Source organism: Gopherus flavomarginatus, chromosome 16, assembly GCF_025201925.1.
Source record: "Gopherus flavomarginatus isolate rGopFla2 chromosome 16, rGopFla2.mat.asm, whole genome shotgun sequence".
Taxonomy (NCBI): domain Eukaryota; kingdom Metazoa; phylum Chordata; order Testudines; family Testudinidae; genus Gopherus; species Gopherus flavomarginatus.
The window spans coordinates 14455084-14480109 of record NC_066632.1 but is presented as its reverse complement, the minus strand read 5'-3'; positions in this window follow the sequence as shown (position 1 = coordinate 14480109).

The following is a 25026-nucleotide window of genomic DNA, read 5'->3' as shown; positions in this document are numbered from 1 at the left end:
GCCCCTGGAGCTGGAGTTGGGGCCCCCAGGGGTTGGGCCCCTGGAGCTGGTGTTGGGGCCCCCAGGGTTTGGGCCCCTGGAGCAATGGTTCAGGCACTCAGGGTTTGGGCCCCTGGAGCTGGTGTTTGGGCCCCCATTGGTTGGGCCCCTGTAGCTGGTGTTGGGGACCCCAGGGGTTGGGCCCCTGGAGGTGGTGTTGGAGCCCCTAGGGGTTGGGCCTCTGGAGCTGGTGTTGGGACCCCCAGGGGTTGGGCTCTGGAGCTATGGTTCGGGCGCTCAGGGGTTGGGCCGATGGAGCTGGTGTTGGGGCCCCCAAGGGTAAGGCCCCTAGTGCTTTGGTTCGGGCCCCCAGGGGTTGGGACCCTGGAGTTGGTGTTGGGGCCCTCAGGGGTTGGGCCCCTGGAGCTATGGTTCGGGCCCCCAGAGGTTGTGCCCTGGAACTGGTGTTGGGGCCCCCAGGGGTTGGGCCCCTGGAGATATGGTTCGGGCCCCCAGGGGTTGGGCCCCTGGATCTGGTGTTGGAGCCAAAGGGGTTGGGCCCCTGGAGCTATTGTTTGGGCCCCCAGGGTTTGGGCCCCTGGAGCTATGGTTCGGACCCTCAGGGGTTGGGCCCCTGGAGCTGGTGTTGGGGCCCCCAGGGGTTGTGCCCCTGGAGCTATTGTTTGGGCGCTCAGGGATTGGGCCCCTGGAGCTGGTGTTGGGTCCCCCAGGGGTTGGGCCCCTGGAGCTATGGTTCGGGCCCCCAGGGGTTGGGCCCCTGGATCTGGTGTTGGGGACCCCAGGGGTTGGGCCTCTTGAGCTATGGTTCGGGCCCCCAGGGGTTGGGACCCTGGAGTTGGTGTTCAGGCCCCCAGGGGTTGGGCCCCTGGAGCTGGTGTTGGGCCCCCAGGGGTTGGGCTCCTGGACCTATGGTTCGGGCGCTCAGGGTTTGGGCCCTTGGAGCTGGTGTTGGGTCCCCCAGGGGTTGGGCCCCTGGAGCTATGGTTCGGGCGCTCAGGGGTTGGGCCCCTGGAGCTGGTGTTGGGGCCCCCAGGGTTTGGGCCCCTGGAGCTGGTTTTGGGGCCCCCAGGGGTTGGGCCCCTAGAGCTATGGTTCGGCCCCCCAGGGGTTGGTCCCCTGTAGCTGGTGTTTGGGCCCCCATGGGTTGGGCCCCTGGAGCTGGTGTTGGGGCCCCCAGGGGTTGCGCCCCTAGAGCTATGGTTCGGGCCCCCAGGGGTTGGGCCACTGGATCTTGTGTTGGGGCCCCAGGGGTTTTGTCCGTTGAGCTATTGTTCGGGCCCCCAGGGGTTGGGCCCCTGGAGCTATGGTTCGGGCGCTCAGAGGTTTTGCCCCTGGAGCTGGTGTTGGGGCCCCCAGGGGTTGGGCTCCTGGAGCTATGGTTCGGTCGCTCAGGGGTTGGGCCCCTGGTGCTGTTGTTGGGGCTACCAGGGGTTGGGCCCCTGGAGCTGGTTTTGGCGACCCCAGGTGTTGGGCCTCTGTAGCTGGTGTTGGGGCCCCCAGGTGTTGGGCCCCTGGAGCAATGGCTCGGGCGATCAAGGGTTGGGCCCCTGTAGCTGGTGTTGGGGCCCCCAGGGGTTGGGCCCCTGGAGCTATGGTTCGGGCCCTCAGGAGTTTTGCCCCTGGAGCTGGTTTTGGGGGCCCCAGGGGTTGGGCCCCTGGAGCTATGTTTCGATCGCTCAGGGGTTGGACCCCTGCAGCTGGTGTTGGGGCCCCCAGGGGTTGGGCCCTTGGAGCTATGGTTCGGGCGCTCAGGGGTTAGGCCCCTGGAGCTGGTGTTGGGTCCCCCAGGGGTTGGGACCCTGTAGCTGGTGTTGGGGCCCCCAGGTGTTGGGCCCCTGGAGCTGGTTTTGGGGCCCCCAGGGGTGGGGTCCCTGGAGCTATGGTTCGGTCGCTCAGGGGTTGGGCCCCTGGAGCTGGTGTTTGGGCCCTCAGGGGTTGGGCCCCTGGAGCTATGGTTGGGGCGCTCAGGGGTGGGGCCCCTGGAGCTATGGACCGGGTGCTCAGGGGTTGGGCCCCTGGAGCTGGTGTTCGGGCCCCCAGGGGTTGGGCCCCTGGTGTTATGGTTCGGGCGCTCAGGGTTCAGGCCCCGTAGCTGGTGTTGGGGCCCCCAGGGGTTGGGCCCCTGGAGCTATGGTTCGGATGCTCAGAGGTTGGGCCCCTGGAGCTGGTGTTAGGGCCCCCAGGGGTTGGGCCCCTGGAGCTGGTGTTGGGGCCCCCAGGGGTTGGGCCCCTGGAGCTATGGTTCGGTCGCTCAGGGGTCAGGCCCCTGTAGCTGGTGTTGGGGCCCCCAGGGGTTGGGCCCCTGGAGCTGGTGTTGGGGCCCCCAGGGGTTGGGCCCCTGTAGCTATGGTTCGGGCGCTCAGGGGTTTTGCCCCTGGAGCTGGTGTTGGGGCCCCCAGGGGTTGGGCTCCTGGAGCTATGGTTCGGGCGCTCAGGGGTTGGGCCCCTGGTGCTGTTGTTGGGGCCACCAGGGGTTGGGCCCCTGGAGCTGGTTTTGGGGCCCCCAGGTGTTGGGCCTCTGTAGCTGGTGTTGGGGCCCCCAGGTGTTGGGCCCCTGGAGCTATGGCTCGGGCGATCATGGGTTGGGCCCCTGTAGCTGGTGTTGGGGTACCCAGGGGTTGGGCCCCTGGAGCTATGTTTCGGGCCCTCAGGGGTTTTGCCCCTGGAGCTGGTTTTGGGGGCCCCAGGGGTTGGGCCCCTGGAGCTATGGTACTGGCGCTCAGGGGTTGGACCCCTGCAGCTGGTGTTGGGGCCCCCAGGGGTTGGGCCCCTGGAGCTATGGTTCGGGCGCTCAGGGGTTGGGCCCCTGGAGCTGGTGTTGGGTCCCCCAGGGGTTGGGACCCTGGAGCTGGTTTTTGGGCCCCCAGGGGTTGGGCCCCTCGAGCTATGGTTGGGGTTCTCAGGGGTTGGGCCCCTGGAGCTATGGTTTTGGCGCTCAGGGTTTGGGCCCCTGGACCTGGTGTTCGGGCCTCCAGGGGTTGGGCCCCTGGAGCTGGTTTTGGGGCCCCCAGGGGTGGGGTCCCTGAAGCTATGGTTCGGTCGCTCAGGGGTTGGGCCCCTGGAGCTGGTGTTTGGGCCCTCAGGGGTTGGGCCCCTGGAGCTATGGTTGGGGCGCTCAGGGGTGGGTCCCCTGGAGCTATGGTTCGGGCACTCAGGGTTTGGGCCCCTGGAGCTGGTGTTGGGGCCCCCAGGGCTTGGGCCCCTGGAGCTATGGTTCGGGTGCTCAGGGGCTGAGCCCCTGGAGCTATGGTTCGGGCGCTCAGGGGTTGGGTCCCTGGAGCTGGTGTTTGGGCCCCCAGGGGTTGGGCCCCTGGAGCTGGTGTTGGGGCCCCCAGGGGTTGGGCTCCTGGAGCTATGTTTTGGGCCCCAAGGGGTTGGGCCCCTGGAGCTATGGTTATGGCGCTCAGGGGTTGGGTCCCTGGAGCTGGTGTTGGGGCCCCCAGGGTTTGGGCCCCTGGAGCTTCAGTTGGGGACCCCAGGGGTTGGACCCCGGGAGCTATTGTTCGGGCGCTCAGCGGTTGGGCCCCTGGAGCTGGTGTTGGGGCCCCCAGGGGTTGGGCCCCTGGAGCTATGGTTCGGGCACTCAAGGGTTGGGCCCCTAGAGCTGGTGTTGGGGCCCCCAGGGGTTGTGCCCCTGCAGCTGGTGTTGCGGCCCACAGTGGTTGGGCCCCTGGAGCTGGTGTTGTGGACCCAAGGGATTGGGCCCCTGGAACTATGGTTCGGGAGCTCAGGGGTTGGGTCCCTGGACCTGCTGTTGGGGTCCCCAGGGTATAGTCCTGTGGAACTGGTGTTGGGGTCAACAGGGGTTGGGCCCCTGGAGCTATGGTTTGGGCACTCAGGGGTTGGGCCACTGGAACTGGTGCTTGGGCCCCCAGGGGTTGGGCCCCTGGAGCTATGGGTCGGGTAATCAGTGGTTCGGCCCCTGGAACTGGTGACGGGGCCCCCAGGGGTTGGGTCCCTGGGGCAGGAGTTGGCTCCCCCACGGGTTGGGCCCCTGGAGCTGGTGTTGGAGCCCCCAGAAGCTGGGCCCCTGGAGCTATGGTTCGGGCGCTCAGGGGTTGGGCCCCTGGAGCTGGTGTTGGAGCCCCCAGGGTTTGGGACCCTGGAGCTATGGTTCGGGCGCTCAGGGGATTGTTCCCCTGGAGCTGGTGTTCGGGCCCCCAGGGGTTGGGCCCCTGGAGCTATGGTTCGGGCGCTCAGGGGTTGGGCCCCTGGAGCTATGGATCGGGCGCTCAGGGGTTGGGCTTCTGGACCTGGTGTTTTGGCCCCCAGGGGTTGGGCCCCTGGAGCTGTGGTTCGGGCACTCAGGTTTTGGGCCCCTGGAGCTATGTTTCGGGCACTCAGGGGTTGAACCCCTGGAGCTGGTGTTGGGGCCACCAGAGGTTGGGCCCCTGTAGCTGGAGTTAGGGCCCTCAGCGGTTGGGCACCTGGAACGATGGTTCGGAGCCCAGGGGTTGGGCCCCTGGAACTGGTGTTGGGTCCCCCAGGGGTTGGGTCTCTGGAGCTGGTGTTGGGGCCCCCAGGGGTTGGGCCCCTGGATCTGGTTTTGGGGCCCCCAGGGGTTGGGCCCCTGTAGCTATGGTTCGGGCGCTCAGAGGTTGGGCCTCTGGAGCTGGTGTTGGGGCCCCCAGGGGTTGGGCCCCTGTAACTATGGTTCGGGCGCTCAGAGGTTTGGCTCCTGGAGCTATGGTTCGGGCGCTCAGGGGTTGGGCCCCTGGAGCTGGTGTTGGGACCCCCAGGGGTTGGACCCCTGGAGCTATGGTTCGGGCGCTCAGGGGTTAGGACCCCGGACCTGGTGTTGGGGCCCCCAGGGGTTGGGCCCCTGGAGCTATGGTTCGGGCGCTCAGAGGTTGGGCCCCTGGAGCTGGTGTTGGGGCCCCCAGGGGTTGGGCCCCTGGAGCTGGTTTTGGGGCCCCCAGGGGTTCTACCCCTGGAGCTGGTGTTGGGGCCCTCAGAGGTTGGGTCCCTGGAGCTATTGTTCGGGCGCTCAGGGGTTTGGCCCCTGGAGCTCTGGTTCGGGCGCTCAGGGGTTGGGCCCCTGGAGCTGGTGTTGGAGCCCCCAGGAATTGGACCACTGGAGCTATGGATCGGGCACTCACGGGTTGGGCCACTGCAGCTGGTGTTGGGGCCCCCAGGGGTTGGGCCCCTGGAGCTAGTTTTGGGGCCCCCAGAGGTTAGGCCGCTGGAGCTGGTGTTGGGGCCCCCAGGGGTTGGGCCCCTGAAGCTGGTGTTGGGGCCCCTAGGGGTTGGGCCCCTCGAGCTATGGTTCGGGCGCTCAGGGGTTGGGCCCCTTGAGCTGGTGTTGGTGCCCCCAGGGGTTAGGCCCCTGGAGCTATGGTTCGGGCGCTCAGGAGTTGGGCCCCTGGAGCTGGTTTTGCGGCCCCAGGGGTTGGGCCCCTCGAGCTATGGTTCAGGCACTCAGCAGTTGGGCCGCTGAAGCTGGTTTTGGGGCCCGAAGGGGTTGGCCCCTGGAGCTATGGTTCGGGCGCTCAGGGGTTAGTCCCCTGTAGCTGGTGTTGGGACCTCCAGGTGTTGGGAACCTGGAGCTGGTTTTGGGGCCCCCAGGGGTGGGGTCCCTGGAGCTATGGTTCAGGCACTCAGCAGTTGGGCCGCTGAAGCTGGTTTTGGGGCCCGAAGGGGTTGGCCCCTGGAGCTATGGTTCGGGCGCTCAGGGGTTAGTCCCCTGTAGCTGGTGTTGGGGCCTCCAGGTGTTGGGCCCCTGGAGCTGGTTTTGGGGCCCCCAGGGGTGGGGTCCCTGGAGCTATGGTTCGGGCGCTCAGGGGTTGTGCCCCTGGAGCTCGTGTTGGGGCCCCGAGGGGTTGGGCCCCTGGAGCTATGGTTGGGGCGCTCAGGGATGGGGCCCCTGAAGCTATGGATCGGGCGCTCAGGGGTTCGGACCCTGTAGCTGGTGTTCGGGCCCCCAGGGGTTTGGCCGCTGGAGCTATGGTTCGGGCGCTCAGGGGTCAGGCCCCTGTAGCTGGTGTTGGGGCCCCCAGGGGTTGGGCCCCTGGAGATGGTTTTGGGGCCCCCAGGGGTGGGGCCCCTGGAGCTATGGTTCGGGCGCTCAGGGGTTGGTCCCCTGGAGCTGGTGTTGGGGCCCCCAGGGGTGGGGCCCCTGGAGCTATGGTTCGGGCGCTCAGGAGTTGGGCCCCTGAAGCTGGTGTTGGGGCCCCCAGGGGTTGGGCCCCTGGAGCTGGTATTGGGGCCCACAGGGGTGGGGCCCCTGGAGCTATGGTTCGGGCACTCAGGGGTTGGGCCCCTGGAGCTGGTGTTGGGGCCCCCAGGGGTGGGGCCCCTGGAGCTATGGTTCGGGCGCTCAGGAGTTGGGGCCCTGAAGCTGGTGTTGGGGCCCCCAGGGGTTGGGCCCCTGGAGCTATGGTTCGGGCGCTCAGAGGTTGGGCCCCTGGAGCTGGTGTTAGGGCCCCCAGGGGTTGGGCCCCTGGAGCTGGTGTTGGGGCCCCCAGGGGTTGGGTCCCTGGAGCTATGGTTCGGGCGCTCAGGGGTTTTGTCCCTGGAGCTGGTGTTGGGGCCCCCAGGGGTTGGGCTCCTGGAGCTATAGTTCGGGCGCTCAGGGGTTGGGCTCCTGGTGCTGTTGTTGGGGCCACCAGGGGTTGGGCCCCTGGAGCTGGTTTTGGGGCCCCCAGGTGTTGGGCCTCTGTAGCTGGTGTTGGGGCCCCCAGGTGTTGGGCCCCTGGAGCTATGGCTTGAGCGCTCAGGAGTTGGGCCCCTGAAGCTGGTGTTGCGGCCCCCAGGGGTTGGGCCCCTGGAGCTATGGTTCGGGCGCTCAGAGGTTGGGCCCCTGGAGCTGGTGTTAGGGCCCCCAGGGGTTGGGCCCCTGGAGCTGGTGTTGGGGCCCCCAGGGGTTGGGCCCCTGTAGCTATGGTTCGGGCGCTCAGAGGTTTTGCCCCTGGAGCTGGTGTTGGGGTCCCCAGGTGTTGGGCTCCTGGAGCTATGGTTCGGGCGCTCAGGGGTTGGGCCCCTGGTGCTGTTGTTGGGGCCCCCAGGTGTTGGGCCTCTGTAGCTGGTGTTGGGGCCCCCAGGTGTTGGGCCTCTGTAGCTGGTGTTGGGGCCCCCAGGTGTTGGGCCCCTGGAGCAATGGCTCTGGCGATCATGGGTTGGGCCCCTGTAGCTGGTGTTGGGGCCCCCAGGGGTTGGGCCCCTGGAGCTATGGTTCGGGCCCTAAGGGGTTTTGCCCCTGGAGCTGGTTTTGGGGGCCCCAGGGGTTGGGCCCCTGGAGCTATGGTTCGGGCGCTCAGGGGTTGGACCCCTGCAGCTGGTGTTGGGGCCCCCAGGGGTTGGGCCCCTGGAGCTATGGTGCGGGCGCTCAGGGGTTGGGCCACTGGAGCTCGTGTTGGGTCCCCCAGGGGTTGGGACCCTGGAGCTGGTTTTGGGGCCCCCAGGAGTTGGGCCCCTGGAGCGATGGTTGGGGTTCTCAGGGGTTGGGCCCCTGGAGCTATGGTTTTGGCGCTCAGGGGTTGGGCCCCTGGACCTGGTGTTCGGGCCTCCAGGGGTTGGGCCCCTGGAGCTATGGTTCGGGCGCGCAGGGGTTAGGCCCCTGTAGCTGGTGTTGGGGCCCCCAGGTGTTGGGCCCCTGGAGCTGGTTTTGGGGCCCCCAGGGGTGGGGTCCCTGGAGCTATGGTTCGGTCGCTCAGGGGTTGGGCCCCTGGAGCTGGTGTTTGGGCCCTCAGGGGTTGGGCCCCTGGAGCTATGGTTGGGGCGCTCAGGGGTGGGGCCCCTGGAGCTATGGACCGGGCGCTCAGGGGTTGGGCCCCTGGAGCTGGTGTTCGGGCCCCCAGGGGTTGGGCCCCTGGAGCTATGGTTCGGGCGCTCAGGGGTCAGGCCCCTGTAGCTGGTGTTGGGGCCCCCAGGGGTTGGGCCCCTGGAGCTATGGTTCGGGCGCTCAGAGGTTGGGCCCCTGGAGCTGGTGTTAGGGCCCCCAGGGGTTGGGCCCCTGGAGCTGGTGTTGGAGCCCCCAGGGGTTGGGCCCCTGGAGCTATGGTTCGGTCGCTCAGGGGTCAGGCCCCTGTAGCTGGTGTTGGGGCCCCCAGGGGTTGGGCCCCTGGAGCTGGTTTTGGGGCCCCCAGGGGTGGGGCCCCTTGAGCTATGGTTCGGGCGCTCAGGGGTTGGTCACCTGGAGCTGGTGTTGGGGCCCCCAGGGGTTGGGCCCCTGGAGCTATGGTTCGGGCGCTCAGAGGTTTGGCCCCTGGAGCTGGTGTTAGGGCCCCCAGGGGTTGGGCCCCTGGAGCTGGTGTTGGGGCCCCCAGGGGTTGGGCCCCTGGAGCTATGGTTCGGGGGCTCAGGGGTTTTGTCCCTGGAGCTGGTGTTGGGGCCCCCAGGGTTTGGGCTATTGCAGCTATGGTTCGGGCGCTCAGGGGTTGGGCTCCTGGTGCTGTTGTTGGGGCCCCCAGGGGTTAGGCCCCTGGAGCTGGTTTTGGGGCCCACAGGTGTTGGGCCTCTGTAGCTGGTGTTGGGGCCCCCAGGGGTGGGGCCCCTGGAGCTATGGTTCGGGCGCTCAGGAGTTGGGCCCCTGAAGCTGGTGTTGTGGTCCCCAGGGGTTGGGCCCCTGGAGCTATGGTTCGGGCGCTCAGAGGTTGGGTCCCTGGAGCTGGTGTTAGGGCCCCCAAGGGTTGGGCCCCTGTAGCTGGTGTTGGGGCCCCCAGGGGTTGGGCCCCTGTAGCTAAGGTTCGGGCGCTCAGGGGTTTTGCCCCTGGAGCTGGTGTTGGGGTCCCCAGGGGTTGGGCTCCTGGAGCTATGGTTCGGGCGCTCAGGGGTTGGGCCCCTGGTGCTGTTGTTGGGGCCACGAGGTGTTGGGCCCCTGGAGCTGGTTTTGGGGCCCCCAGGTGTTGGGCCTCTGTAGCTGGTGTTGGGGCCCCCAGGTGTTGGGCCCCTGGAGCTAAGTCTCGGGCGATCATGGGTTGGGCCCCTGTAGCTGGTGTTGGGGCCCCCAGGGGTTGGGCCCCTGGAGCTATGGTTCGGGCCTTCAGGGGTTTTGCCCCTGGAGCTGGTTTTGGGGGCCCCAGGGGTTGGGCCCCTGGAGCAATGGTTCGGGCGCTCAAGGGTTGGACCCCTGGAGCTGGTGTTGGGTCCCCCAGGGGTTAGGACCCTGGAGCTGGTTTTGGGGACCCCAGGGGTTGGGCCCCTGGATCTATGGTTGGGGTTCTCAGGGGTTGGGCCCCTGGAGCTATGGTTTTGGCGCTCAGGGGTTGGGCCCCTGGACCTGGAGTTCGGGCCTCCAGGGGTTGGGACCCTGGAGCTGGTGTTCGGGCCCCCAGGGGTTGGGCCCCTGGAGCTGGTGTTTGGGCCCTCAGGGGTTGGGCCCCTGGAGCTATGGTTGGGGCGCTCAGGGGTGGGGCCCCTGGAGCTATGGACCGGGCGCTCAGGGGTTGCGCCCCTGTAGCTGGTGTTCGGGCCCCCAGGGGTTGGGCCCCTGGAGCTATGGTTCGGGCGCTCAGGGGTCAGGCCCCTGTAGCTGGTGTTGTGGCCCCCAGGGGTTGGGCCCCTGGAGCTGGTTTTGGGGCCCCCAGGGGTGGGGCCCCTGGAGCTATGGTTCGGGCGCTCAGGGGTTGGTCCCCTGGAGCTGGTGTTGGGGCGCCCAGGGGTGGGGCCCCTGGAGCTATGGTTCGGGCGCTCAGGAGTTGGGCCCCTGAAGCTGGTGTTGGGGCCCCCAGGGGTTGAGCCCCTGGAGCTATGGTTCGGGCGCTCAGATGTTGGGCCCCTGGAGCTGGTGTTAGGGCCGCCAGGGGTTGGGCCCCTGGAGCTGGTGTTGGGGCCCCCAGGGGTTGGGCCCCTGTAGCTATGGTTCGGGCGCTAAGGGGTTTTGCCCCTGGAGCTGGTGTTGGGGCCCCCAGGGGTTGGGCTTCTGGAGCTATGGTTCGGGCGCTCAGATGTTGGGCCCCTGGTGCTGTTGTTGGGGCCACCAGGGGTTGGGCCCCTGGAGCTGGTTTTGGGGCCCCCAGGTGTTGGGCCTCTGTAGCTGGTGTTGGGGCCCGTAGGGGTTGGGCCCCTGGAGCTATGGCTCGATCGATTATGGGTTGGGCCCCTGTACCTGGTGTTGGGGCCCCCAGGGGTTGGGCCCCTGGAGCTATGGTTCGGGCCCTCAGGGGTTGGACCTCTGGAGCTGGTGTTGGGGCCCCCATGTGTTGGGCCCCTGTAGCTGGTTTTGGGGCCCCCAGGGGTTGGGCCCCTGGAGCTATGGTTCGGGACCGCAGGGGTTGGGCCCCTGGAGCCGGTGTTTGGGCCCTCAGGGGTTGGGCCCCTGGAGCTATGGCTGGGGCGCTCAGGGGTGGGGCCCCTGGAGCTATGGACCGGGCGCTCAGGGGTTGGGCCCCTGTAGCTGGTGTTCGGGCCCCCAGGGGTTGGGCCCCTGGAGCTATGGTTCGGGCGCTCAGAGGTCAGGCCCCTGTAGCTGGTGTTGGGGCCCCCAGGGGTTGGGCCCCTGGAGCTATGGTTCGGGCGCTCAGAGGTTGGGCCCCTGGAGCTGGTGTTAGGGCCCCCAGGGGTTGGTCACCTGGAGCTGGTTTTGTGGCCCCCAAGGGCTGGGCCCCTGTAGCTATGGTTCGGGCGCTCAGGGGTTTTGCCCCTGGAGCTGGTGTTGGGGCCCCCAGGGGTTGGGCCCCTGGAGGTATGGTTCGGGCGCTCAGGTTTTAGGCCCCTGGAGTTGGTGTCGGGGCCCCCAGGGGTTGGGACCCTGGAGCTGGTTTTGGGGCCCCCAGGGGTTGGGCCCCTGGAGCTATGGTTGGGGTTCTCAGGGGTTGGGCCGCTGGAGCTATGGTTCGGGCCCTCAGGGGTTGGGCCCCTGGAGCTGGTTTTGGGGGCCCCAGGCTTTGGGCCCCTGGAGCTATGGTTCGGGCGCTCAGGGGTTGGACCCCTGCAGCTGGTGTTGAGGCCCCCAGGGGTTTGGCTCCTGGAGCTATGGTTCGGGCGCTCAGGGGTTGGGCCCCTGGAGCTGGTGTTGGGGCCCCCAGGGGTTGGGGCCCTGGAGCTATGGTTCGGGGGCTGAGGCGTTGGGCCCCTGGAGCTGTGGTTCGGGCGCTCAGGGGTTGGGCCCCTGGAGATGGTGTTCGGGCCCCCAGGGGTTGGGCCCCTGGAGCTGCTGTTTGGGCCCCCAGGGTTTGGGCCCCTGGAGCTGGTGTTGGGGCCCCCAGGGGTGGGGCCCCTGGAGCTATGGTTCGGGCGCTCAGGGGTTGGGCCCCTGGAGCTGGTTTTGGGGCACCCAGGGTTTGGGTCCCTGGAGCTATGGTTCGGGCGCTTAGGGGTTGGGCCCCTGGCGCTATGGTTCGGGCGCTCAGGGGTTGGGTCCCTGGAGCTGATTTTGGGGACCACAGGGGTTGGGCCCCTGGAGCTATGGTTCGGGAGCTCCGGGGTTGGACTCCTGGAGCTGGTGTTGGGGCCCCCAGGGGTTCGGCCCCTCGAGCTATGGTTCGGGCGCTCAGGGGTTGGGCCCCTGGAGCTGGTGTTGGGGCCCCAACGGGTTGGGCAACTGGATCTATGGTTCGGGCGCTCAAGGGCTGGACCCCTGCAGCTGGTTTTGGGGCCCCCAGGGTTTGGGCCCCTGGAGTTATGGTTCGGGCGCTCAGGGGTTGGCCCCCTGGAGCTTTTGTTGGGGCTCACTGGGGTTGGGCTCCTGGAGCTGGTGTTTGGTCCCCCAGGTGTTGGGCCCCTGGAGCTGGTTTTGGGGGCCCCAGGGGTGGGGTCCCTGGAGCTATGGTTCAGGCGCCCAGGAGTTGGGCTGCTGAAGCTGGTTTTGGGGCCCGAAGGGGTTGGCCCCTGGAGCTATGGTTCGGGCGCTCAGGGGTTAGGCCCCTGTAGCTGGTGTTGGGGCCCCCAGGTGTTGGGCCCCTGGAGCTGGTTTTGGGGTCCCCAGGGGTGGGGTCCCTGGAGCTATGGTTCGGGCGCTCAGGGGTTGGGCCCCTGGAGCTGGTGTTGGGGCCCCCAGGGGTTGGGCCCCTGGAGCTATGGTTGGGGCGCTCAGGGATGGAGCCCCTGGAGCTATGGATCGGGCGCTCAGGGGTTCGGCCCCTGTAGCTGGTGTTCGGGCCCCCAGGGGTTGGGCCCTGGAGCTATGGTTCGGGCGCTCAAGGGTTAGGCCCCTGTAGCTGGTGTTGGGGCCCCGAGGTGTTGGGCCCCTGGAGCTGGTTTTGGGGAACCCAGGGGTGGGGTCCCTGGAGCTATGGTTCGGTCGCTCAGGGGTTGGGCCCCTGTAGCTGGTGTTCGGGCCCCCAGGGGTTGGGCCCCTGGAGCTATGGTTCGGGCGCTCAGGGGTCAGGCCCCTGTAGCTGGTGTTGGGGCCCCCAGGGGTTGGGCCCTGGAGCTGGTTTTGGGGCCCCCAGGGGTGGGGCCCCTGGAGCTATGGTTCGGGCGCTCAGGGGTTGGTCCCCTGGAGCTGGTGTTGGGGCCCCCAGGGGTGGGGCCCCTGGAGCTATGGTTCGGGCGCTCAGGAGTTGGGCCCCTGAAGCTGGTGTTGGGGCCCCCAGGGGTTGGGCCCCTGGAGCTATGGTTCGGGCGCTCAGAGGTTGGGCCCCTGGAGCTGGTGTTAGGGCCGCCAGGGGTTGGGCACCTGGAGCTGGTGTTGGGGTCCCCAGGGGTTGGGCCCCTGTAGCTATGGTTCGGGCGCTCAGGGGTTTTGCCCCTGGAGCTGGTGTTGGGGCCCCCAGGGGTTGGGCTCTTGGAGCTATGGTTCGGGCGCTCAGGGGTTGGGCCCCTGGTGCTGTTGTTGGGGCCACCAGGGGTTGGGCCACTGGAGCTAGTTTTGGGGCCCCCAGGGGTTGGGCCCCTGGAGCTATGGCTCGATCGATTATGGGTTGGGCCCCTGTAGCTGGTGTTGGGGCCCCCAGGGGTTGGGCCCTGGAGCTATGGTTCGGGCCCTCAGGGGTTGGGCCCCTGGAGCTGGTTTTGGGGGCCACAGGGGTTGGGCCCCTGGAGCTATGGTTCGGGCGCTCGGGGGTTGGACCCCTGCAGCTGGTGTTGGGGCCCCCAGGGGATAGGCCCCTGGAGCTATGGTTTGGGCGCTCAGGGGTTGGGCCCCTGGACCTGGTGTTCGGGCGTCCAGGGGTTGGGCCCCTGGAGCTATTGTTCGGGCGCTCAGGGGTTAGGAACCTGTAGCTGGTGTTGGGGAACCCACGTGTTGGGCCCGTGGAGCTGGTTTTGGGGCCCCCAGGGGTGGGGTCCCTGGAGCTATGGTTCGGTCGCTCAGGGGTTGGGCCCCTGGAGCTGGTGTTTGGGTCCTCAGGGGTTGGGCCCCTGGAGCTATGGTTGGGGCGCTCAGGGGTGGGGCCCCTGGAGCTATGGACCGGGCGCTCAGGGGTTGGACCCCTGTAACTGGTGTTCGGGCCCCCAGGGGTTGGGCCCCTGGAGCTATGGTTCGGGCGTGCAGGGGTCAGGCCCCTGTAGCTGGTATTGGAGCCCCCAGGGGTTGGGCTCCTGGAGCTGGTTTTGGGACCCCCAGGGGTGGGGCCCCTGGAGCTATGGTTCGTGCGCTCAGGGGTTGGTCCCCTGGAGCTGGTGTTGGGGCCCCCAGGGATGGGGCCCCTGGAGCTATGGTTCGGGCGGTCAGGAATTGGGCCCCTGAAGCTGGTGTTGGGGCCCCCAGGGGTTGGGCCCCTGGAGCTATGGTTCGGGCGCTCAGAGGTTGGGCCCCTGGAGCTGGTGTTAGGGCCCCCAGGGGTTGGGCCCCTGGAGCTGGTGTTGGGGCCCCCAGGGGTTGGGCCCCTGTAGCTATGGTTCGGGCGCTCAGAGGTTTTGCCCCTGGAGCTGGTGTTGGGGCCCCCAGGGGTTGGGCTCCTGGAGCTATGGTTCGGGCGCTCAGGGGTTGGGCCCCTGGTGCTGTTGTTGGGGCCACCAGGGGTTGGGCCCCTGGAGCTGGTTTTGGGGCCCCCAGGTGTTGGGCCTCTGTAGCTGGTGTTGGGGCCCCCAGGTGTTGGGCCCCTGGAGCAATGGCTCTGGCGATCATGGGTTGGGCCCCTGTAGCTGGTGTTGGGGCCCCCAGGGGTTGGGCCCCTGGAGCTATGGTTCGGGCCCTCAGGGGTTTTGCCCCTGGAGCTGGTTTTGGGGGCCCCAGGGGTTGGGCCCCTGGAGCTATGGTTCGGGCGCTCAGGGGTTGGACCCCTGCAGCTGGTGTTGGGGCCCCCAGGGGTTGGGCCCCTGGAGCTATGGTTCGGGCGCTCAGGGGTTGGGCCACTGGAGCTGGTGTTGGGTCCCCCAGGGGTTGGGACCCTGGAGCTGGTTTTGGGTCCCCCAGGGGTTGGGCCCCTGGAGCTATGGTTGGGGTTCTCAGGGGTTGGGCCCCTGGAGCTATGGTTTTGGCGCTCAGGGGTTGGGCCCCTGGACCTGGTGTTCGGGCCTCCAGGGGTTGGGCCCCTGGAGCTATGGTTCGGGCGCGCAGGGGTTAGGCCCCTGTAGCTGGTGTTGGGGCCCCCAGGTGTTTGGCCCCTGGAGCTGGTTTTGGGGCCCCCAGGGGTGGGGTCCCTGGAGCTATGGTTCGGTCGCTCAGGGGTTGGGCGCCTGGAGCTGGTGTTTGGGCCCTCAGGGGTTGGGCCCCTGGAGCTATGGTTGGGGCGCTCAGGGGTGGTGCCCCTGGAGCTATGGACCGGGCTCTCAGGGGTTGGGCCCCTGTAGCTGGTGTTCGGGCCCCCAGGGGTTGGGTCCCTGGAGCTATGGTTCGGGCGCTCAGGGGTCAGGCCCCTGTAGCTGGTGTTGGGGCCCCCAGGGGTTGGGCCCCTGGAGCTATGGTTCGGGCGCTCAGAGGTTGGGCCCCTGGAGCTGGTGTTAGGGCCCCCAGGGGTTGGGCCCCTGGAGCTGGTGTTGGGGCCCCCAGGGGTTGGGCCCCTGGAGCTATGGTTCGGTCGCTCAGGGGTCAGGCCCCTGTAGCTGGTGTTGGGGCCCCCAGGGGTTGGGCCCCTGGAGCTGGTTTTGGGGCCCCCAGTGGTGGGGCCCCTGGAGCTATGGTTCGGGCGCTCAGGGGTTGGTCCCCTGGAGCTGGTGTTGGGGCCCCCAGGGGTTGGGCCCCTGGAGCTGGTGTTGGGGCCCCCAGGGGTTGGGCCCCTGGAGCTATGGTTCGGGCGCTCAGGGGTTTTGTCCCTGGAGCTGGTGTTGGGGCCCCCAGGGGTTGGGCTCCTGGAGCTATGGTTCGGGCGCTCAGAGGTTGGGCTCCTGGTGCTGTTGTTGGGGTCACCAGGGTTTGGGCCCCTGGAGCTGGTTCTGGGGCCCCCAGGTGTTGGGCCTCTGTAGCTTGTGTTGGGGCCCGCAGGGGTGGGGCCCCTGGAGCTATGGTTCGGGCGCTCAGGAGTTGGGCCCCTGAAGCTGGTGTTGGGGCCCCCAGGGGTTGGGCCCCTGGAGCTGGTGTTAGGGCCCCCAGGGGTTGGTCCCCTGGAGCTGGTGTTGGGGCCCCCAGGGGTTGGGCCCCTGTAGCTATGGTTCGGGCGCTCAGGGGTTTTGCCCCTGGAGCTGGTGTTGGGGTCCCCAGGGGTTGGGCTCCTGGAGCTATGGTTCTGGCGCTCAGGGGTTGGGCCCCTGGTGCTGTTGTTGGGGCCACGAGGTGTTGGGCCCCTGGAGCTGGTTTTGGGGCCCCCAGGTGTTGGGCCTCTGTAGCTGGTGTTGGGGCCCCCAGGTGTTGGGCCCCTGGAGCTATGGCTCGGGCGATCATGGGTTGGGCCCTTGTAGCTGGTGTTGGGGCCCCCAGGGGTTGGGCCCCTGGAGCTATGGTTCGGGCCCTCAGGGGTTTTGCCCCTGGAGCTGGTTTTGGGGGCCCCAGGGGTTGGGCCCCTGGAGCTGTGGTTCGGGCGCTCAGGGGCTGGACCCCTGCAGCTGGTGTTGGGGCCCCCAGGGGTTGGGCCCCTGGAGCTATGGTTCGGGCGCTCAGGGGTTGGGCCCCTGGAGCTGGTGTTGGGTCCCCCAGGGTTTGGGATCCTGGAGCTGGTTTTGGGGCCCCCAGGGGTTGGGCCCCTGGAGCTATGGTTGGGGTTCTCAGGGGTTGGGCCCCTGGAGCTATGGTTTTGGCGCTCAGGGGTTGGGCCCCTGGACCTGGAGTTCGGGCCTCCAGGGGTTGGGACCCTGGAGCTATGTTTCGGGTGCTCAGGATTTAGGCCCCTGTAGCTGGTGTTGGGGCCCCCAGGTGTTGGGCCCCTGGAGCTGGTTTTGGGGCCCCCAGGGGTGTGGTCACTGGAGCTATGGTTCGGTCGCTCAGGGGTTCGGCCCCTGGAGCTGGTGTTTGGGCCCTCAGGGGTTGGGCCCCTGGAGCTATGGTTGGGGCGCTCAGGGGTGGGGCCCCTGGAGCTATGGACCGGGCGCTCAGGGGTTGGGCCCCTGTAGCTGGTGTTCGGGCCCCCAGGGGTTGGGCCCCTGGAGCTATGGTTCGGGCGCTCAGGGGTCAGGCCCTTGTAGCTGGTGTTGGGGCCCCCAGGGGTTGGGCCCCTGGAGCTGGTTTTGGGGCCCCCAGGGGTGGGGCCCCTGGAGCTATGGTTCGGGCGCTCAGGGGTTGGTCCCCTGGAACTGGTGTTTTGACCCCCAGGGGTGGGGCCCCTGGAGCTGGTGTTGGGGCCCCCAGGGGTTGGGCCCCTGGAGCTATGGTTCGGGCGCTCAGGGGTTTTGTCCCTGGAGCTGGTGTTGGGGCCCCCAGGGGTTGGGCTCCTGGAGCTATGGTTCGGGCGCTCAGGGGTTGGGCTCCTGGTGCTGTTGTTGGGGCCACCAGGGTTTGGGCCCCTGGAGCTGGTTTTGGGGCCCCCAGGTGTTGGGCCTCTGTAGCTGGTGTTGGGGCCCCCAGGGGTGGGGCCCCTGGAGCTATGGTTCGGGCGCTCAGGAGTTGGGCCCCTGAAGCTGGTGTTGGGGCCCCCAGGGGTTGGGCCCCTGGAGCTATGGTTCGGGCGCTCAGATGTTGGGCCCCTGGAGCTGGTGTTAGGGCCCCCATGGGTTGGGCCCCTGTAGCTGGTGTTGGGGCCCCCAGGGGTTGGGCCCCTGTAGCTATGGTTCGGGCGCTCAGGGGTTTTGCCCCTGGAGCTGGTGTTGGGGCCCCCAGGGGTGGGGCCCCTGGAGCTATGGTTCGGGCGCTCAGGAGTTGGGCACCTGAAGCTGGTGTTGGGGCCCCCAGGGGTTGGGCCCCTGGAGCTATGGTTCGGGCGCTCAGAGGTTGGGCCCCTGGAGCTGGTGTTAGGGCCCCCAGGGGTTGGGCCCCTGGAGCTGGTGTTGGGGCCCCCAGGGGTTGGGCCCCTGTAGCTATGGTTCGGGCGCTCAGGGGTTTTGCCCCTGGAGCTGGTGTTGGGGTCCCCAGGGGTTGGGCTCCTGGAGCTATTGTTCGGGCGCTCAGGGGTTGGGCCCCTGGTGCTGTTGTTGGGGCCACGAGGTGTTGTGCCCCTGGAGCTGGTTTTGGGGCCCCCAGGTGTTGGGCCTCTGTAACTGGTGTTGGGGCCCCCAGGGGTTGGGCCCCTGGAGCTATGGCTCGGGCGATCATGGGTTGGGCCCCTGTAGCTGGTGTTGGGGCCCCCAGGGGTTGGGCCCCTGGAGCTATGGTTCGGGCCCTCAGGGGTTTTGCCTCTGGAGGGGGTTTTGGGGGCCCCAGGGGTTGGGCACCTGGAGCTATGGTTCGGGCGCTCAGGGGCTGGACCCCTGCAGCTTGTGTTGGGGCCCCCAGGGGTTGGGCCCCTGGAGCTATTGTTCGGGCGCTCAGGGGTTGGGCCCCTGGAGCTGGTGTTGGGTCCCCCAGGGGTTGGGACCCTGGAGCTGGTTTTGGGGCCCCCAGGGGTTGGGCCCCTGGAGTTATGGTTGGGGTTCTCAGGGGTTGGGCCCCTGGAGCTATTGTTTTGGCGCTCAGGGGTTGGGCCCCTGGACCTGGAGTTCGGGCCTCCAGGGGTTGGGACCCTGGAGCTATGGTTCGGGCGCTCAGGGATTAGGCCCCTGTAGCTGGTTTTGGGGCCCCCAGGTGTTGGGCCCCTGGAGCTGGTTTTGGGGCCCCCAGGGGTGTGGTCCCTGGAGCTATGGCTCGGTCGCTCAGGGGTTGGGCCCCTGGAGCTGGTGTTTGGGCCCTCAGGGGTTGGGCCCCTGGAGCTATGGTTGGGGCGCTCAGGGGTGGGGCCCCTGGAGCTATGGACCGGGCGCTCAGGGGTTGGGCCCCTGTAGCTGGTGTTCGGGCCCCCAGGGGTTGGGCCCCTGGAGCTATGGTTCGGGCGCTCAGGGGTCAGGCCCCTGTAGCTGGTGTTGGGGCCCCCAGGGGTTGGGCCCCTGGAGCTTGTTTTGGGGCCCCCAGGGGTGGGGCCCCTGGAGCTATGGTTCGGGTGCTCAGGGGTTGGTCCCCTGGAGCTATTTTTTTGGCGCTCATGGGTTGGGCCCCTGGACCTGGAGTTCGGGCCTCCAGGGGTTGGGACCCTGGAGCTATGGTTCGGGCGCTCAGGGTTTAGGCCCCTGTAGCTGGTGTTGGGGCCCCCAGGTGTTGGGCCCCTGGAGCTGGTTTTGGGGCCCCCAGGGGTGTGGTCCCTGGAGCTATGGTTCGGTCGCTCAGGGGTTGGGCCCCTGGAGCTGGTGTTTGGGCCCTCAGGGGTTGGGCCCCTGGAGCTATGGTTGGGGCGCTCAGGGGTGGGGCGCCTGGAGCTATGGACCGGGCGCTCAGGGGTTGGGCCCCTGTAGCTGGTGTTCGGGCCCCCAGGGGTTGGGCCCCTGGAGCTATGGTTCGGGCGCTCAGGGGTCAGGCACCTGTAGCTGGTGTTGGGGCCCCCAGGGGTTGGGCCCCTGGAGCTGGTTTTGGGGCCCCCAGGGGTGGGGCCCCTGGAGCTATGGTTCGGGCGCTCAGATGTTGGGCCCCTGGAGCTGGTGTTAGGGCCGCCAGGGGTTGGGCCCCTGGAGCTGGTGTTGGGGCCCCCAGGGGTTGGGCCCCTGTAGCTATGGTTCGGGCGCTCAGGGGTTTTGCCCCTGGAGCTGGTGTTGGGGCCCCCAGGGGTTGGGCTTCTGGAGCTATGGTTCGGGCGCTCAGGGGTTGGGCCCCTTGTGCTGTTGTTGGGGCACCAGGGGTTGGGCCCCTGGAGCTGGTTTTGGGGCCCCCAGGTGTTGGGCCTCTGTAGCTGATGTTGGGGCCCCCAGGGGTTGGGCCCCTGGAGCTATGGCTCGATCGATTATGGGTTGGGCCACTGTACCTGGTGTTGGGGCCCCAAAGGGGTTGGGCCCCTGGAGCTATGGTTCTTGCCCTCAGGGGTTGGACCCCTGGAGCTGGTGTTGGGGCCCCCATGTGTTGGGCCCCTGTAGCTGGTTTTGGGGCCCCCAGGGGTTGGGCCCCTGGAGCTATGGTTCGGGCCCTCAGGGGTTGGGCCCCTGGAGCCGGTGTTTGGGCCCTCAGCTTTGGGCCCCTGGAGCTATGGTTGGGGCGCTCAGGGGTGGGGCCCCTGGAGCTATGGACCGGGCGCTCAGGGGTTGGGCCCCTGGAGCTGGTGTTCGGGCCCCCAGGGGTTGGGCCCCTGGAGCTATGGTTCGGGCGCTCAGAGGTCAGGCCCCTGTAGCTGGTGTTGGGGCCCCCAGGGGTTGGGCCCCTGGAGCTATGGTTCGGGCGCTCAGAGGTTGGGCTCCTGGAGCTGGTTTTAGGGCCCCCAGGGGTTGGTCACCTGGAGCTGGTTTTGTGGCCCCCAAGGGTTGGGCCCCTGTAGCTATGGTTCGGGCGCTCAGGGGTTTTGCCCCTGGAGCTGGTGTTGGGGCCCCCAGGGGTCAGGACCCTGGAGCTGGTTTTGGGGCCCCCAGGGGTTGGGCCCCTGGAGCTATGGTTGGGGTTCTCAGGGGTTGGGCCGCTGGAGCTATGGTTCGGGCCCTCAGGGGTAGGGCCCCTGGAGCTGGTTTTGGGGGCCCCAGGGGTTGGGCTCCTGGAGCTATGGTTCGGGCGCTCAGGGGTTGGGCCCCTGGAGCTGGTGTTGGGGCCCCCAGGGGTTGGGGTCCTGGAGCTATGGTTCGGGGGCTCAGGCGTTGGGCCCCTGGAGCTGTGGTTCGGGCGCTCAGGGGTTGGGCCCCTGGAGCTGGTGTACGGGCCCCCAGGGGTTGGGCCCCTGGAGCTGCTGTTTGGGCCCCCAGGGTTTGGGCCCCTGGAGCTGGTGTTGGGGCCCCCAGGGGTGGGGCCCCTGGAGCTATGGTTCGGGCGCTCAGGGGTTGGGTCCCTGGAGCTGGTGTTGGGGCACCCAGGGTTTGGGTCCCTGGAGCTATGGTTCGGGCGCTCAGGGGTTGGGCCCCTGGCGCTATGGTTCGGGCGCTCAGGGGTTGGGCCCCTGGAGCTGGTTTTGGGGCCCCCAGGGGTTGGGCCCCTGGAGCTATGGTTCGGGGGCTAAGGGGTTTGTCCCTGGAGCTGATTTTGGGGACCACAGGGGTTGGGCCCCTGGAGCTATGGTTCGGGAGATCCGGGGTTGGACTCCTGGAGCTGGTGTTGGGGCCCCAACGGGTTGGGCCCCTGGATCTATGGTTCGGGCGCTCAAGGGCTGGGCCCCTGCAGCTGGTTTTGGGGCCCCCAGGGTTTGGGCCCCTGGAGTTATGGTTCGGGCGCTCAGCGGTTGGCCCCCTGGAGCTTTTGTTGGGGCTCACTGGGGTTGGGCTCCTGGAGCTGGTTTTTGGTCCCCCAGGTGTTGGGCTCCTGGAGCAATGGTTCGGGCCCTCAGGGGTTGGGCCCCTGGAGCTATGGTTCAGGCGCTCAGGAGTTGGGCTGCTGAAGCTGGTTTTGGGGCCCGAAGGGGTTGGCCCCTGGAGCTATGGTTCGGGCGCTCAGGGGTTAGGCCCCTGTAGCTGGTGTTGTTGCCCCCAGGTGTTGGGCCCCTGGAGCTGGTTTTGGGGCCCCCAGGGGTTTGGTCCCTGGAGCTATGGTTCGGGCGCTCAGGGGTTGGGCCCCTGGAGCTGGTGTTGGGGCCCCCAGGGGTTGGGAACCTGGAGCTATTGTTGGGGCGCTCAGGGATGGGGCCCCTGGAGCTATGGATCGGGCGCTCCGGGGTTCGGCCCCTGTAGCTGGTGTTGGGGCCCCCAGGTGTTGGGCCCCTGGAGCTGGTTTTGGGGCCCCCAGGGGTGGGGTCCCTGGAGCTATGGTTCGGTCGCTCAGGGGTTGGGCCCCTGGAGCTGGTGTTTGGGCCCTCAGGGGTTGGGCCCCTGGAGCTATGGTTGGGGCGCTCAGGGGTGGGGCCCCTGGAGGTATGGACCGGGCGCTCAGGGGTTGGGCCCCTGGAGCTGGTGTTGGGGCCCCCAGGGGTTGGGGCCCTGGAGCTATGGTTCGGGGGCTCAGGCGTTGGGCCCCTGGAGCTATGGTTCGGGCGCTCAGGGGTTGGGCCCCTGGAGCTGGTGTTCGGGCCCCCAGGGGTTGGGCCCCTGGAGCTGGTGTTTTGGCCCCCAGTGTTTGGGCCCCTGGAGCTGGTGTTGGGACCCCCGGGGTGGGGCCCCTGGAGCTATGGTTCGGGCGCTCAGGGGTTGGGCCCCTGGAGCTGGTGTTCGGGCACCCAGTGTTTGGGTCCCTGGAGCTTTGGTTCGGGCGCTTAGGGGTTGGGCCCCTGGCGCTATGGTTCGGGCGCTCAGGGGTTGGGCCCCTGGAGCTTTTTTTGGGGCCCCCAGGGGTTGGGCCCCTGGAGCTATGGTTCGGGCGCTCAGATGTTGGGCCCCTGGAGCTGGTGTTAGGGCCGCCAGGGGTTGGGCCCCTGGAGCTGGTGTTGGGGCCCCCAGGGGTTGGGCCCCTGTAGCTATGGTTCGGGCGCTCAGGGGTTTTGCCCCTGGAGCTGGTGTTGGGGCCCCCAGGGGTTGGGCTTCTGGAGCTATGGTTCGGGCGCTCAGGGGTTGGGCCCCTTGTGCTGTTGTTGGGGCCACCAGGGGTTGGGCCCCTGGAGCTGGTTTTGGGGCCCCCAGGTGTTGGGCCTCTGTAGCTGATGTTGGGGCCCCCAGGGGTTGGGCCCCTGGAGCTATGGCTCGATCGATTATGGGTTGGGCCACTGTACCTGGTGTTGGGGCCCCAAGGGGTTGGGCCCCTGGAGCTATGGTTCTTGCCCTCAGGGGTTGGACCCCTGGAGCTGGTGTTGGGGCCCCCATGTGTTGGGCCCCTGTAGCTGGTTTTGGGGCCCCCAGGGGTTGGGCCCCTGGAGCTATGGTTCGGGCCCTCAGGGGTTGGGCCCCTGGAGCCGGTGTTTGGGCCCTCAGCTTTGGGCCCCTGGAGCTATGGTTGGGGCGCTCAGGGGTGGGGCCCCTGGAGCTATGGACCGGGCGCTCAGGGGTTGGGCCCCTGGAGCTGGTGTTCGGGCCCCCAGGGGTTGGGCCCCTGGAGCTATGGTTCGGGCGCTCAGAGGTCAGGCCCCTGTAGCTGGTGTTGGGGCCCCCAGGGGTTGGGCCCCTGGAGCTATGGTTCGGGCGCTCAGAGGTTGGGCCCCTGGAGCTGGTTTTAGGGCCCCCAGGGGTTGGTCACCTGGAGCTGGTTTTGTGGCCCCCAAGGGTTGGGCCCCTGTAGCTATGGTTCGGGCGCTCAGGGGTTTTGCCCCTGGAGCTGGTGTTGGGGCCCCCAGGGGTTAGGACCCTGGAGCTGGTTTTGGGGCCCCCAGGGGTTGGGCCCCTGGAGCTATGGTTGGGGTTCTCAGGGGTTGGGCCGCTGGAGCTATGGTTCGGGCCCTCAGGGGTAGGGCCCCTGGAGCTGGTTTTGGGGGCCCCAGGGGTTGGGCTCCTGGAGCTATGGTTCGGGCGCTCAGGGGTTGGGCCCCTGGAGCTGGTGTTGGGGCCCCCAGGGGTTGGGGTCCTGGAGCTATGGTTCGGGGGCTCAGGCGTTGGGCCCCTGGAGCTGTGGTTCGGGCGCTCAGGGGTTGGGCCCCTGGAGCTGGTGTACGGGCCCCCAGGGGTTGGGCCCCTGGAGCTGCTGTTTGGGCCCCCAGGGTTTGGGCCCCTGGAGCTGGTGTTGGGGCCCCCAGGGGTGGGGCCCCTGGAGCTATGGTTCGGGCGCTCAGGGGTTGGGTCCCTGGAGCTGGTGTTGGGGCACCCAGGGTTTGGGTCCCTGGAGCTATGGTTCGGGCGCTTAGGGGTTGGGCCCCTGGCGCTATGGTTCGGGCGCTCAGGGGTTGGGCCCCTGGAGCTGGTTTTGGGGCCCCCAGGGGTTGGGCCCCTGGAGCTATGGTTCGGGGGCTAAGGGGTTTGTCCCTGGAGCTGATTTTGGGGACCACAGGGGTTGGGCCCCTGGAGCTATGGTTCGGGAGATCCGGGGTTGGACTCCTGGAGCTGGTGTTGGGGCCCCAACGGGTTGGGCCCCTGGATCTATGGTTCGGGCGCTCAAGGGCTGGGCCCCTGCAGCTGGTTTTGGGGCCCCCAGGGTTTGGGCCCCTGGAGTTATGGTTCGGGCGCTCAGCGGTTGGCCCCCTGGAGCTTTTGTTGGGGCTCACTGGGGTTGGGCTCCTGGAGCTGGTTTTTGGTCCCCCAGGTGTTGGGCTCCTGGAGCAATGGTTCGGGCCCTCAGGGGTTGGGCCCCTGGAGCTATGGTTCAGGCGCTCAGGAGTTGGGCTGCTGAAGCTGGTTTTGGGGCCCGAAGGGGTTGGCCCCTGGAGCTATGGTTCGGGCGCTCAGGGGTTAGGCCCCTGTAGCTGGTGTTGTTGCCCCCAGGTGTTGGGCCCCTGGAGCTGGTTTTGGGGTCCCCAGGGGTTTGGTCCCTGGAGCTATGGTTCGGGCGCTCAGGGGTTGGGCCCCTGGAGCTGGTGTTGGGGCCCCCAGGGGTTGGGAACCTGGAGCTATTGTTGGGGCGCTCAGGGATGGGGCCCCTGGAGCTATGGATCGGGCGCTCCGGGGTTCGGCCCCTGTAGCTGGTGTTGGGGCCCCCAGGTGTTGGGCCCCTGGAGCTGGTTTTGGGGCCCCCAGGGGTGGGGTCCCTGGAGCTATGGTTCGGTCGCTCAGGGGTTGGGCCCCTGGAGCTGGTGTTTGGGCCCTCAGGGGTTGGGCCCCTGGAGCTATGGTTGGGGCGCTCAGGGGTGGGGCCCCTGGAGGTATGGACCGGGCGCTCAGGGGTTGGGCCCCTGGAGCTGGTGTTGGGGCCCCCAGGGGTTGGGGCCCTGGAGCTATGGTTCGGGGGCTCAGGCGTTGGGCCCCTGGAGCTATGGTTCGGGCGCTCAGGGGTTGGGCCCCTGGAGCTGGTGTTCGGGCCCCCAGGGGTTGGGCCCCTGGAGCTGGTGTTTTGGCCCCCAGTGTTTGGGCCCCTGGAGCTGGTGTTGGGACCCCCGGGGTGGGGCCCCTGGAGCTATGGTTCGGGCGCTCAGGGGTTGGGCCCCTGGAGCTGGTGTTCGGGCACCCAGTGTTTGGGTCCCTGGAGCTTTGGTTCGGGCGCTTAGGGGTTGGGCCCCTGGCGCTATGGTTCGGGCGCTCAGGGGTTGGGCCCCTGGAGCTTTTTTTGGGGCCCCCAGGGGTTGGGCCCCTGGAGCTATGGTTCGGGCGCTAAAGGGTTGGGTCCCTGGAGTTGATTTTGGGGACCACAGGGGTTGGGCCCCTGGAGCTATGGTTCGGGAGCTCAGGGGTTGGACTCCTGGAGCTGGTGTTGGTCCTCCCAGGGGTTCGGCCGCTCGAGCTATGGTTCGGGCGCTCAGGGGTTGGGCCTCTGGAGCTGGTGTTGGGGCCCCCAGGGGTTGGGACCCTGAAGCTGGTGTTGGGGCTCCTAGGGGTTGGGCCCCTCGAGCTATGGTTCGGGCGCTCAGGGGTTGGGCCCCTGGAGCTGGTTTTGGAGCCCCCAGGGGTTGGGCTCCTGGAGCTTTTTTTCGGGCCCCCAGGGATGGGGCCCCTGGAGCTATGGTTCGTGCGCTCAGGGGTTGGTCCCCTGGAGCTGGTGTTGGGGCCCCCAGGGGTGGGGCCCCTGGAGCTATGGTTCGGGCGGTCAGGAATTGGGCCCGTGAAGCTTGTGTTGGGTCCCCCAGGGGTTGGGCCCCTGGAGCTATGGTTCGGGCGCTCAGAGGTTGGGCCCCTGGAGCTGGTGTTTGGGCCCCCAGGGGTTGGGACCCTGGAGCTGGTGTTGGGGCCCCCAGGGGATGGGCCCCTGGAGCTATGGTACGGGCGCTCAGGGGTTGGGCCCCTGGAGCTGGTGTTTGGGCCCCC